This window comes from Orbicella franksi, chromosome 5 (genome assembly GCF_964199315.1).
Source record: "Orbicella franksi chromosome 5, jaOrbFran1.1, whole genome shotgun sequence".
NCBI classification, from domain to species: domain Eukaryota; kingdom Metazoa; phylum Cnidaria; class Anthozoa; order Scleractinia; family Merulinidae; genus Orbicella; species Orbicella franksi.
This window is the reverse complement of record NC_138149.1, coordinates 13,572,092-13,584,880: the sequence shown is the minus strand read 5'-3', so window position 1 is coordinate 13,584,880 and position 12,789 is coordinate 13,572,092. Positions and strand designations below refer to the sequence as shown.

Genomic DNA, 12,789 nt, shown 5'->3' with positions numbered 1-12,789 from the left:
ATAATATCATTGGTTGTATTCAATTTGTTAATTCTTAAACTAGGTCATTGGCAACCCGGCTTGTATTCTTTGATTTAACATATTTTATTTTAAGAGTAATCATTTTTTTGTTTAATTTGTCTTGTTAACTGTATGGCTCTAAATCAAACATTATTTGCAATTTGCATGCTTTTGAAAGGAGTTTTTAACATTTGTGACAAAGTCATACTGGCAATTGAGATCCTTGAATATTGGAGGAAGTTGTTTAAGCATGGCATTCCTTTAAGGATGGCCATTGATTGTAGCCTCAATGTATGGAAAAGGTGCAGACAGATTTGTGGTGCCTTGCTCAACAAATAGCATCTTGTGTGTAGAAGAAATAATATATAGATTTAGCCAGGCCTAAAAGTAGAGCTCCACAGTTTTTTATTTGGATGTTATTAATAATTAAATAAACCAACATGTGAGGCAAAATTTTGGACGGTAGTTTCGGCCCGAAATTGCACAGCATCCGCGTTAGATTACATTGGAATGCAAATAAAAAAGTTAAGCATTAAATTTAAAGGGCTATTGCGCTTCCGCATATCAGTTCTATTTGTAAATCAGCCTCTTATCATCTGCGCAACATCTCCCGGATAAGGAAATTCTTATCTACGAAAACCACCGAGATCCTGGTCCATGCTTTTGTGTCTTCCAAACTCGACTACTGCATCTCTCTTTTGTACAATGTACTGAAGTGTGCTTTAAAAGAACTCCAGTCTCTTCAGAACGCCGCTGCCCGACTTATCACCTGTTCCCGAAAGTACGACCACATCACTCCAATACTGAAAGAATTACACTGGCTTCCTATTTCTGAACGCATTAAATTCAAGATTATGTTACTTACCTTTAAGGCTCTTCATCAACAATCTCCTGTCTACATTCAAGATCTAGTAGCGTACTACCAACCTTCCAGAATCCTCCGATCATCACACTTATTACTTGTTAACCCCACGAATTTTCACCTGAAGACATATGGTTCTCGAGCTTTTGCTGTTTCCGCTCCTGAACTCTGGAACAGTCTACCTGTTTCTATCCACTCATGTGACAATCTAAGTTCTTTTAAATCTAAACTCAAAACTCATCTTCTTAAGAAAACTTATTATTCTTAGCGATTTTTACTTTCTATTACTTTCTTAAATGCACATTTTTAATTATTAAGATTAGTACAGATCATTTTGGCGAATTGTACAGCGCCTAGAGCAGGCATGGATAGACGCTATATAAATATTTATTTATTATTATTATTATTTATTAAAGTGGTGCACTAAATAAATTGACAAGTGAGAAGAAGAGGGAAAGGGTTTTTCCGTATTGATCACATTCCTCGTGTGTGTGGCCCCACATATGCCATGTCAGCTTGCATGAACTCTTTCTTTAGGATTGCTGATCAGCAGAGCTTTATGATGGTGTGTAGACTGCGAGCAGTCTCTCTTTTCCTCGAAAACCATGGGAAAGAAAGCAAAACAAGTAAGCGTGTGAGTGTGACATGCAAGTAACGAGCGGTGATGCCATGAGCCGCCAGCAGCTGTGTTCGGATGCCTGCACATTGGTAACAAGACATTAATTTGCCTCTTGTGGCAAGCTTATAGCCCTGCAAAACACGTTGGATTTAACCATTTTGATCAGAGTTTTCAGGTCTCAAGTGATTTTTCCTCTCTATTAGGTACCGTAGAATTCCGAAAGTAACGGCCCCCGTTACTTTCAGATTTAGCAGGCCCAAGGAGCCACTACTTTCAGGTAGCCGTTACTTTCGGGTAGCCATTACTTTCGGATGGTTAAAAAATGTTTGTAATTGGGCAGTCATTTTACACAAAGAAGACACGTTACATGATATGCATGAAAAGGTCATTCAGGTTACGTATTAAAGGAAGTCACCACAGCTGGATTGGTAACCTTTAACAGACATTTAGGGTCCTTGGCATAATGTTTCACTTCAGTTTTAACTTCACTAAGGACTTCAAGAAATACCTGCTCTTTCATGTCTTCATTCTTCCAAACAGCCCTTGCAACTGCTTTCTCGTTCTTAAACACAATGTTTTTCACAATTGCCCTCTCAGTGTCAGACTCACAGACAAATTCCCTCACTTTGTTGGAGTTAGGATATCCAATGAAAGCCTGTGACAGAGAAATATATCATCAGAAAATAGTAATATTTAACAATTCTACGCCTTTGGCAAATAATCGGACATTAAAGGGGAACTTTGGTGCAAAAATAAGGATTTTTCAAAAGAAAGGCCAACCATCGTTGCTTTGAATTTTCCTATTCCCGTTGCTCTATCTTACAAATTAGAGAGTAATTCTGCTACTGAAGTTGACTTAAAATGCGATTAGAAATCCGCCATCTTGGAAACGGATTGCCTGCTCAGAAGTCAGTCAGCGTATCATCGTATGGGGTCAAATCGTCAAAGCAATTTGATCCTTCCGCATCTTCCAGTTGTGTACTTTACATTTAGTGAGGTCAAGTTCAAAATATTGCTGAATTCAGGTTTGAATTATGTCTGAAGCTGGGTCTTCTTTCGATAATTTCGACGATGAACAAGACGGTGAAAGGCTTACCATTCAGCCATATCAGTTTGAACCGCATATCAACTCAGATGAAGCTGAAAGCCTGTCAGGCAAGGGGCCTATGGAAAGCGACGAAGAAGGTGCAAATCCTCGACTTGAGAATGCAGACTGGTATGTAGTGTTGTTGTAATCGATTGATTCATTGTACTAAGTTGGATGACTGTAATGTGAAATAAAATGAACTTAACGCTGAATGATGTGGCATCGTTTGTCGGTTTAGGTCGATTTAAGCTTAAATGCCGTGAGCAAATTTATTACATCTTTGTGATAAATTTTGCACTATTTAACAATTTATTCCAAGGAGGTTTTCCTTTTTGCATTGGACAATTCCAGCCAAATTGAGTTGTGAAACCCCGAGCTTTAATCAATTAATTACTCCTAAAACAGTGAAAACTAAACTAGGAGGTTACTAAAGTTAAAAAAAAAATCGAAGCCTGTTTGTTTACCGCGGTGTCGCTTTCTGCTTATGTTTATGCAGATCAACCAAAAAAATAAAACTCTGGGAGCACGATTTAATTTCCTTCTCGGTCTGGTTGTAACATCTGGTTATGTTGTCAATTTGAAGCATTCCTTTGACTACAACATAGATCATTTATAACTTTAATAATTTGCATTACAGATCAGGAATGTTACCGAAATACATGTTTAACTCGTACTTACTACGAATTCTTTAAAGGGGTGCTTGCTTCACCAACTCGTACACTGCTAATTTTGTTTATGCACTAGTCTAAATCCTTTTTTTCCTTCTTATTCTTTTTTTTTTGGTGAACACAACTCAATGTGATATTGCGTTTTTGCTTATAATTCAGGTGTTCAAGTGCCAGATTATGGGACGAGTGGAGGCATGCATTTGCTGCCAAGAAATTGAGGCAGTCAAAAATAAAAATATTGAGGCAGTCACAAGTGGCAAATGCCAGGAGGAGCCTCCATGTATAACCCAACACCCAGGGTTTTATCCAGTATCAACAGATGGGTATTGCAGACTGCTTGGTTTCAATATAAGCAGCAATACAAAGATCCTTATGATGGGCCAGAACATAAACTATTTAGACATATAGCCTACAGGCAACTGGCCCGATGGTGCTGGGGGATTTTAGGGAAAGAGGTAAGGGTGGTTCTTCCATCTTGTGCTGTTATGTGCATTCGTAACTTCTATCCTCCACCTGAACCAGAAGAAGAGTTTGCCTTTGAAGGGTTTCGGTATGCAGATGAGTGATGTGGATTTACCCTAAAACTATTTATAAGTTGAAAATATTGAAATGATATATAAATACTTAATAATTATTTACTTAGGCCTCTCTCATATATACTGTACCATATAACCAAAAAATGGAGTGAAATTCTCATCTACAAAGTACTCAATAGCTGAACTAGAGCAGTGAATAACAGTAAAAGCCTGATGATTGCCTCGCAGGAGGCGTGAAACACAGAATAGCGATTAAATGATCACATAACCAAGCTCTTGAGTTTTTACTGTTACTGTACCACATATATATTTTTGTTTCCAGTGAATGGGCATCATTTTGTTCATGTTTTCATTTTCTCAATGGGTATATATTACTTTCATTGGTAAATTAACTGACTACTTGGTCCAAAAAAATTTTACTTTACTTTTGGCATTGATGTATACTAGAATATTTATGGGTTTTTATGTTTTGTGTTTACCAGTTAGAGTCAAAGACTAAGGATAATGATTCTTCAGTATCACTATTCTCCAAAATTAATTATGAAGAAAAAATAACTGGTACTTCTAAAGCTACATAAGACTATTTTCATTAGTTAAATCTTGACCGATGTTGTTGTATCAAGTCTGCCTTAAGTGGTGCTGGCTCTGAAGCAATGTTCTTTGGTAGCTGAACAGGCAAAGGCTGGGCAACTGCATTCCCTTCCTCGCACCGCTTGATAACCTCTGAAATCATACCTGACAAATAACTATGATTTCTTCTCACTAATTGGCTTGATAACCCATCGCTTATGGGCTTTTGGAAAGCACATCTTGTAGCGTGCCTCACCTGCATGTTCTCCTACCTGTACTCGAGCTTGATTACGGCCAATGTTTGCATTGTTGTCAATTGTAGCAAGTTGAATCCTGGCAACCATGCCCTGGTATGAAAAATGTTCCCTTTTTGAGCAGTACTTGAGCATCATCGAGTGATAGACCTCAAGTCTGCCAGTGTGGCAGAAGTCAGTAAGCTTAGCCAGATCTTTCAAGAGCTTAGTGTTCAGGACCACTTCCTCCAAAGCTAACTGAGCTGGGGTACCTGGTTTGAGCCACCAGATTCTCTTAGCTTCAGAGGATGAAATGCATCTGTGACTGCACTCATGAAAGTGGGTGTTCCCTGACCACTTATGTTTGTCGGTAGTGTGATTCAAGACTGATTTCCATTTTTCATGCAAAAGATCCACACTACCATTGGAGGTTGCAGCAGACCACCAGAGGTGATTAGCAATAGACTGTATCCATGGGGATAGCTCCTCACAACCCTTTTGTTTGGCTTTGTTTGTGAGCTTCTTTACCACCCACTTAGAGAGGTGCCAAACATCATACTGGTGATTAATAGTTGGGTGGTCTTTGTTCATGGAACTGCTGATGGACACATGACGGTCTGTTGCAATCCTACTAATGTTGACATCTTTACTTTCCAGCATTTCTATGCACCTGGAAAAGCCTTTTTTCCATAGCATTAGATGATGTGACCTCAGAAACCTGAACAACATTAAAAGCTACAACATCCCCAGTGTCATCATCCATGAGTGTGTAGGTGCTGTACTTGGTGCAGTGTCCTGGACTGTCACAATGGCCATTACCATCAAGATTGACAACTGCCTTCCCTTTAAGCTTTTCAATTTGGCATCTTCTTTCAGCCTCCCATGCCTCATTAACAACAGGAATCAAATACTTTTGTTGTGTGTTGTAATAAACACTTTCGCTAAAAAACTGGAGATTGAAACATGAGGCGAAGCAACTGATAGCAGCAAAGGTGTTACCAGCGAACAGAATGGATGCTGCCATCAACAGGTTACCCAAGGGTTTCTTTTTCACCACTGGCTGTGAATCCCAGTAAGTGATGTGGCCACTGTTGCAGGCTAACTTAATTGATAGCATGCTACCAATTGTTTTCCTCTCATGTTGTATTATCACATCTCCACAGTCGGGACACCTTTTTAGCAACTTATTGAGACATGAATGAAACACCAGGTATTTATTTTCACAGTCGGGTGTGCTAGATGTACAGTCCCCATCATCTTCATCTTTAGGCAATAAGTTGTCGTCATCAGTACATTTTTCTTCACCAGGTAACCAATGGGGATCTAGGTCTTCATCATCTCTATCGTCCTCATCATCATCATCCTCATCATCATCATCATCATCGCTGTCATCACCATTCTCATTGCCCAGAACACTTTCATCATCCTCAGTAGTTGTTCTCAAAACAACTACTTCATACAGTGGAGGTGGTGAGATAGCATTGAAGCTGTCATCCTCATATGTAGGGAAAATTACATAAGGGGGTGGCTGCATGGCATAACTGTGGTCATGCTTAACTTTTGATTCTTCTGCATGGAATGAAACATGTGCCCCATCTTGACCAGGTAAGGGAAGCTCATTGCTTGTCCTCTTAGAAACATTGTTAGATGCATTACCCATTTGATCTGTTTGAGTTTCAACAGTTTTATAGCATATAGGGTCAAAACAGCATTGAATTCCAATGTCATGCATCTGTGGTCGTGCAGGGGGGTCATGGTTAGGTTTGTTATCACCAAGGACAGATTCCTCATTACTTATTAAACCATCTTGGGAAGAGCTGTCATCATTTTGGGCAGTCAGTAATAGTTCTACAACAGCCTAACAAAAAAGTGAAAAAGTGTATAGATTCTAGTTCTCCTCTTTTCGAATGGGAATTGCACTTCAGTTATATACATGTACATGTAGAATAGTCCAGCACAACATTTTTCTCTTGAGAAGGATAATAACAAAACAAAGGAACTGTGAGTGGAAAACCATTATAAAACATTTATTGCCCCGATATGAATATTGAAGTAATTTTGTTGATGGGAGAACAAAACCAACAAGACATAGCTTGCTGTATTATATTCCTAGTTAGTTTGTGGATGATGAATTAGAACAAAGCAGAAGGTCAGGTGTAAAAAGGGTGACCTTTATTTTGACAAATAAACAAAGCAATCAATAAATAAGAGCATAGGCGTTTGATAATCAGTAGGCCAGTTTAATTATACCCTGTGATGATTTGCCGCCACAATTTTTCAAGAACACTATCAAAGCATTGAAAAATCAAAACAAAGCATGTTCTCGCTAGGACAGATCCTCATTCTCATGATACCAATAAACAAGCATTAGATCAGCTGAATTAGGCAGACAAATGGCAGTGTGTATTAAATTGGACAACGAGACGTATGCAGCAGAAATGAAAGCATGTAGAATATTATAGAATACTAACTTCTTCATGTCTTCGTCGTTCAAGGCAATTTTTGCTTGACAATCGTGGTTTTTTGGCCTCATGCCATAATCAAACTCAGACAGTACAGCGTCCTCCTTCAGTCTTCGTTTACACTTCTGTCCCGTAATCTGCGAATGGATATTGACCTCGAAACAGCTTGGCAAAAAATGGGCACTGCAAACATAGCTGTATTGCACTGGTGGCATATCCTCTCCATCCATATTTTCCTTCGCTGCTTGTCCGATGGGAACTTGTGGTAGCTTATGTCTGCTGTTTTACTACTTTTTGCTGAATAATTCGTACATCCAGGGACACAACAGTTCACCATTTTCTAGAAACCCTCACATATAAAGAAAGCAAGGCTTTTTCAGATATTCTAATGAACACTATGCGAACGCAAGGTAGAGAGCGGGCAAGAGAGCATGTTTCAAAGATCCCGCGAAAAATCCCTTTAACGTTCCTACGTCACATCACACTGCTGACCAATGTAACGCAGCTTGTATTTTTCCAAGATGGCGGAACTCTATTCACGTTTTTTGGTCGTCTTTAAGGTAAAATATCTACGTTCAGACCAATGATCAACGGAAACTGTTACCAAATATTGACGTAGAAAATATAGGCCGACTATACAAAATAACTTCATTCCAATGTTCACTAAGGCCAAGGTGAATAATTGTTTTAGTACTCAGTGAATATTAGAAACTATGAAATAACGGACTACAGTAAGGAACTACAGATGCGATTGTTCGCTTGTTTTCTTATATACAGCCACGAAAAGCTTTCTTCAATGTACATTGTTTGTGAATCAATTTACTCATAAAGTTAGGCATTAAATTAAAACAAGCAAGCAAGACTCTGCGAAAAATAAATTCATAAACATTACGGTGCTGAGACTAAGCAGTATGGACCAGAAATCTTCTTTAAGGGAAACAGTTGTCATTTTAAAAATTCCCCATGCTTTCCAACATATTGAACTTGGAGTGTTTCCTTTTGAATAAGCAAAAATTTCATTCAGCAACTGTCCACCATGTTTATTACTTGCCAAGATGGCAAGGATGGCGAGCTTAATAACTAAGCTACAGAAATGTTATATTCAGCACCTAGTGTGGTGAACAATCAACATAGCATCCTATTTTTATATTCTTCTCTGGAAATCTCACTAAATATACTAACTTTACATATTATGTTTCATGCTATATCCTAATACTTTCAAACAACTGGTAAATTTCTATTACAAGAGCATGTTATAATGACTTCCTTCCCCAGGGGTTTTGAGAAACAAGAAATTTAAGGGAACCAGGAACTTTTTTTTCACTTGTTTGTTTAATTGAGGGATATTCTCAAGGGAACCTCTAGAAACAAGGTTAAGAAATACTTGAATTTATATGCAACATTTTAAAGGAATCTAGTGAACATGGGAAGCCCCTTAAAAGTTTTGGAAGAAAATGATATGATTCCTCAGATTTCTTCATGAATTTCTTTACTTTTTCAATAATGCCTTTTCAAAACAGCTACTTTTCTAGGGATGTTAAAAAAGACATTAAATTAATACAGCGAAACGGTAATGATTTGGAGCTTATACGACCAATGTGCTGAACTGAATTCTTCTTATCATAATAAAACTTAATTCCCACGTTGAGTCCTGATCATGTGGGTAAAGGAGATCTCTACGTCTGGAGTTTCAACTGTGAAAAATGTCTGACTTTTGTTGGGATAAATTCTGTTTACCTAGTCAGAAACGTACTTAATTTTGGTACATGGACGTTGACTCATCAAACAACATGAAAGTGAAAAATCACTCACGCATAAGCTTGAACATCACAACATAAACAAAGAAGGAACTTATTTTGATGACTGTTCGTTCTCCGTCGATATTCTTACCAGATTCGATTTGATCACAAATAGGGGTTACTCTCGACACTCTTTGGTCATCACCACTTGTCTGTCTGCCTAGAAACAAAGAACGCCATGATTTGCTGGTCGATTCCTGTCGATGTAACTGTTGGGACGCATTGCAGCATCTCCAGTTGGTGATCTAGTGTTCATCTGTCGTTTTGCTGCTTTCAGCAATTCTCTTTCCACAACCCTGAGAATAATTTCACAACACTGGCATGCGTTCTAGCCAGTGTTCTTGCGCAAGTTAAACAGCTTACATCTGCTCTCTACACTTGCCTTGTTTATTCTAGTATATTGAACTGAACTCTGAGTGGGATGTGAAATGCACATAAACTTGGAAAAAAATTCCCAAATACTTGATTTTGATAAGCTTAAACGATTTTTACCCTGTCTTGTGTTTACACTTTTGCTTCCTGATTAAAAAGATAACAAAGGGAAAGAAACCTCCTGTGAGCTTGTAGGAGTACATGTTTATGAGTGGACAGATTTTTGGATCAACACTGAAAATGCTTGCAGAAGAGGCTACCTATTTTGATGTATTTTATGTGCAATATATATAGAGACAAGCAGTTCCTCATTGGATTAGAAGTGCTGTCTCATAAGAAACCTTACCCATAGCGTTGAGTGAAGTGCAATGAAAAAGGTCTGTAAGCTTGTACGACTTGAATACATGCAAATCTTCCCAGCAGGCAGACAAACATCAACATCAAGATCTGGGTGTGTGTGTGTGTTGGGGGGGGGGGGAGTAGTCTATTAATTTTTTTGGCAGGAGTGTCCTGTGTGACCCAGGAACCCTTAGCCTTTACCACTCCACGTTCAAATGCAATTTTGCCACCCCAGCTATTCTGTAATATGTGTGCAATGAAAGCCAACCAAAAAAGCCTACGCTTTAGATAAGTGCGACCTTGCGTTGTATGAACCCCGCTTGTTTTAACAGCCTTTAAAAATACACCAATAATTGCAAGTTCGTCAACATGTTTCATCTCTAGATTACTTAATCCACAAGTTTGACCATAGGTCTCCTTTGATTTGATCCCTACCACAGCCTCATCTTCTTCATTCAAACAACTTAACCGATATAACTTTGCTCTGTATGCTGCACACAACTTTTCAGGATGTACATCAGTAGTATCATACACGACTTTCATAATGGCGGACGTAGCGCGGAACCTGGGGATAATAGCATGAAAACAAGGTCACAAAGGCCTCAAAGCGTCACGTTTGTTTATTGCAGTATGGCGTCCTCTTCGAGTGGTTTACACGGTAACTCTTCAAATGCGATATTGCTCACAGAAGATGACATTCCAGGTGCTTCTCTCCTCGGTCAAAAGCCTGAAGAGCTAAAAACCGCAGAACTTCAACTGTGGCTTAAGTGCCGTGGTGATTCGTGTAAAGGTCTGAAAACGAAAGCAGAGCTTGTGAAACGAGTGCACGAGTACATCCGAATGGGTAAAGACAAAGATGTTGTTGACCCGGATCCAGATAAGATTTACAGTCGCAGAAAAGAACGATCGAGTACCACTACCAATATTTCGAGCGAGGATGGTGTTTCAGTGCAATTTCCCGTCGACGGTTGGAGTACTTCGCTGGAAAAGATGCCCATGTTTACAAGACTCGAAATGAACTGCCACATCATGAAGTCTGGAAAATCCATCGCTGACAAAGAACACCACACCCTCCCAACAGCCTTGATAAAAGCAAAACGGTTCCTGGATGATGAATATCTCGAGGATATTCAGTGTACAAGTGATCAGCGGTATTTTTTTGTTAAAAGCAAGTGCTGTCACAGCTTTAGAAAGCATGACCAGCCACATACTTTACAGATTGCCCTTTGCATCTTATCTGGCGAAGTGAGGAGTGCGTGTTGTTCTTGTGTAGCAGGCAAGGTGGGATTTTGTAACCATGTGTTGGCTTTAATGTTTAAATTGTGCAAGTTCTCATTGTTTAACTGTGCCACCACAAAAGATTTATCTGAAGAGGACGACGAGCATGTACCTTTGGCCTGCACATCGCAATTGCAGCAATGGCACAAGAAAGGTGGGGGTGCAAACATTACCCCACAGCCAATAATAGAAGTGCAAGTAAACAAAATCAAAGATGATGATGGGAGGTCATGATCAGGTTTAAAGTGCCTCTTGTATGAAGCAAGAATGAAAACTGGACATGACAAAAATGCAGAACAGGTCCTTAAAAATACACTGAGGAACATTGATCCCAATATGGGTCTATCACAAATGGCTGATGTGGAAACAGAACATAATGACTTCAGGGACACCAGATTTGGCCCATGTCAGGTTGGATCATACTTGTGCTACCAAACTGCAGTCACTGAGTCAAACTTTAAAGCCACTGCATCAATTGATTGCATCCCCAGACTGCAAGTCCCAAATAAGGAAGGCCTGAATTTTCCATGATTCCCATTAAGGAACATTGAAAACATGGCAATTCCTGAAAACCTATCAGAACAGGAAATGCAGCTCATTGATACACTGAGGCTGGATGAAGAGCAAATTAATTCAACCGAAAAGGAAACAAGAAAACAAGCAGAGTGCACCAAATGGAGAGATGAGTGGTCTTTCCGATTTACTGCCTCAAAGTTTCATCTTATTTCAAAACGGCAGCGAAATCATCAACATTTCGCTGAGACACTTTTGAATCCCAAGCCAGTGACATCTAAATATTTGGAGCATGGGAAAAAGTACGAGCCAGTAGCTCTGGTAGAATATGAAAAATTTATGAGCAGCAGGAGAACACCAGTTAAGGTTTTGCCCTGTGGATTTGTTGTCTCTCAAGGCATTCCAATAATTGGAGCAACTCCAGATGCACAAGTAATTGACTTTGGATGTGTGGATCATTTTGGTCTTGCCAAAGTAAAATGCCCCTACACAAAACACCATGTGACACCCTTGGATGCTTGCTCTGATCCAAAGTTTTTCATGGAGAAAACAACAGACACTGAATGTAAATTAAAAGAAGACCACCCTTATTATGCACAAGTACAGGGACAAATGGCAGCAACTGGAGCAAGATGGTGTGATTTCATAGTTTATACTAGTAAGAGCCTTTATGTCCAAAGAATACCATTTGACCCCATGTTTTGGAGAAACCTTAAACAAAAGTTGTTGTCTTACTATTTCACACATTTTATCAAATTTGCATCTGCAAAAATGCATGATGGAAATTGTCAGGTAGTCAGTGCTGACAGTTGTATGGTGTTACAATATGTAACTACAAGTGCAACTTGATGTCAGATTCTCAGTGGATGCAATTTACAAACTCTCAGTAACCATTATGTCTTTGTTATTAATAGGAAATGTGTCATTCCAGAAAATATTCTTGTCTCTCATGAACTTCATACAGTAGAATCCTGATCTCTCAACAGTAGAATCTTGATGATTGGAACTCGCAATAACTCAAACCGCAAGTTGTTTCCTGTCTTAGTTGAACACTTCATTTTCACCTTTGATTCCGCAAACCAATTTTCAATTCCCTCGGTGGTTCCAAAAATCAGGATTCCACTGTAATATATACTGGAGCATTTTGTAAATTTACTGCCAGGCGAAAGAGAGAATACAAAGTCAGTTGATGTGTTGAAGTAGTGTTCTTTTACTCGACTTTCTTGCAAACAGTACACAGGTCATCATGCAACAAGCATACGGTAACCTAGCAACAGTAGCAAAAGTGTAAATCAGATCAAAGCCTTAACCTTTCATACATTGAACAAGGAAAATTATGTACATATTTAATGTTTTGAAAATAGGCAAGATATGCAGACTTCATTATTACTGTGAATTTTATGTTAACAAGTATAAAGAGAATTGATAATCTACATCAACTGGAATGTCCA

The 12,789-nt window shown here is 38.9% G+C and overlaps 2 pseudogenes; one reads left to right on the top strand and one right to left on the bottom strand.

The window, feature by feature from the left end:
• Nucleotides 1–4,498: 4,498 nt before the first annotated feature.
• Nucleotides 4,499–6,747, bottom strand: LOC145487395 (uncharacterized; annotated as a pseudogene).
• A 3,370-nt stretch (nucleotides 6,748–10,117) lies between these two features.
• On the top strand, nucleotides 10,118–12,772 carry LOC145487591 (uncharacterized; annotated as a pseudogene).
• Nucleotides 12,773–12,789: the final 17 nt, after the last annotated feature.